The following is a 1762-nucleotide window of genomic DNA, read 5'->3' as shown; positions in this document are numbered from 1 at the left end:
GTTCTCCTGGACAAAGTGCCGATAATAGGAGGCCAGGCCCAGGGATCCTCGTTGTGGGCGTTGGTCGGTGGGAGTGGGCATCTCCCAAATAGCAGTCACCTTGTCCAGCTGTGCTTATCCTCTCTCCTCTGACCCGGTGGCACATAAAGGTGATCTCCCTCCTCATGAACCATCATTGATTGTTGTGGATTGTGTATGTGTGTGTGTATGTGTGTGTGTGTGTGTGTGTGTGTGTGTGTGTGTGTGTGTGTGTGTGTGTGTGTGTGGAAGGATGACTGTTCCTTGCTAGACATTTTTATAGAATAAATACAAATCAATGTACAAAACCAAGAGAAAGCACAGACAAAAAGCACTGTGAAATGGGAAGAAGTGACAGTTCAAACTGAAGACCAAAATCACAATCAGGGGTTTGTTCCTGTAATGGCAGAAACAGAGGTATAGATAGAGTCAAGATTCTAGTTTTCTATTAAAGTGACAGGCTTATAAAGTGGAAATCATGACAACTGGTACCATGTTATCCAGGTATTGCTTAATTGTTAAATTGTTTGCTAATCCACAATGCAGATGTAAAAATGTGCCTATTGATACACAGAGGAGTGATTCTCAGTCTGCTATGTCCTGCCTCGTTTGAACCATTTTCATTGGCTAATCTGCAGTGCTTAGAACAGGAAACCATGTTCAGCAATATTTCTTTTTTTTTTTTCTAAATATGCCACTGTGAACAAAGAGCCTGACTGCTAAGTGAAATAACACCTGATACACATACTGTCTGTATTCAGCACCACAGGACACAGAAGATCACTGAATAATAACTAGACAAAGACTGTCTGCAGCATTAACATAGGGGTCAAACTTACTTATTTGTGTATTGTTAACATTATTAACTTTTTCCTCAAAAGAGCCAACTTCCCAACGTTTTGGTATGTTTAACATGTCTTTGTCAAGGGAAAGTGTGTTTGAAAACAAACAGTGGAGGCTTTTGAAGCCATGGTAACCCCACTCACTTATTTCTATACAAATCTATTTATTTAATCCTGTAATGATCTACTATTCCTTTCTATTTAACCCTGGTATTATGTCTATGAATCCATTTATTTTCCTTTATTCTAATGTACATTGTCTAATTGTATTTCTTCTAAAAAATAAAACAAATAAATATGATTATTTAATGCTATCAACAGCATTGGCAGTAGCAGGAGTTAATTGTATTAATATTCCAGTAATTGTATATAATATGTAAGCATGTTGGTAGGTACTCAAAAAACAGCTCCCCTTTATAATACCTTAACCCTATTGTGCCAGAGCTGGGAGCCTGTCAATGCACCACATCTTACTACCATTGTGGCTATGCCTCTCTTGGACAGTAACCTGCTGTACTACATATGAGGTTATAATGTATATATTTGAACTTGCACAGTAAATAAATACACTGCAATATTGTATGTTATGACGTTTAACGACAAGAAAACACACAAGCAGTTGCTATTGAAGGATTTGAGCATGTGTTTGGGTATGTGTAGTCCTGTGTGTCTATAGGCTACACATACAAGCAAGTATAGAGTGGCATATCTAAATACTATATAATAAATACAGCATTGGAGAGAATTAATATTGTATCTATTATATAAACTATAATCTAGATTAGTGTCATTACCGACGTCTCCTATAAAAAAGAAAAACCATTAACGTACGTAATTTTATTTGATTAAAATCGTGAAAAAAATGTATTTTATTTAGGGATGATGCGTTTTACCTATTTAAT

Source organism: Polyodon spathula, chromosome 5 (assembly GCF_017654505.1).
Source record: "Polyodon spathula isolate WHYD16114869_AA chromosome 5, ASM1765450v1, whole genome shotgun sequence".
Classification (NCBI taxonomy): Eukaryota; Metazoa; Chordata; class Actinopteri; order Acipenseriformes; family Polyodontidae; genus Polyodon; species Polyodon spathula.
The sequence above is the reverse complement of the archived record's forward strand: the minus strand, read 5'-3'. Positions refer to the sequence as shown.